Here is a 370-nt window from a genome sequence, read left to right as displayed (position 1 = left end):
GCAGCCCCCATAGGTATCAACTTCCTTGAGGCACGATGGATCTCTTTGTTGAAAAGGGAAGCAAACATATTCGTTAGTTCCATATCTGCTAGCATTTGCGTATATTATGATTTCTATGGGTTTTTGACAGCCCACTAGGGGGCAGTCTGCAGTTCCGATTGCCTGATTTTTTCCTTGAAATGTTTCTCTGACATAAAATATCCAGAACATAGTATTAGGGAGAGTGAGGCTGGCTGAAGCATTGCTGTTAAGCAGGGTAAAAATGGCCATGAGGATGACAGAGAAAGAAGCTAAGGGGGGGCATCTGCGGTGAGCAGTCTCCACTAGATCATGGATCTCTTTCCACGTGATCCAGTGTGGTTTTGGGTGT

Source organism: Nannospalax galili, unplaced genomic scaffold, assembly GCF_000622305.1.
Source record: "Nannospalax galili isolate Female #2095 unplaced genomic scaffold, S.galili_v1.0 scaffold499, whole genome shotgun sequence".
Lineage (NCBI taxonomy): Eukaryota > Metazoa > Chordata > Mammalia > Rodentia > Spalacidae > Nannospalax > Nannospalax galili.
The sequence above is the reverse complement of the archived record's forward strand: the minus strand, read 5'-3'. Positions refer to the sequence as shown.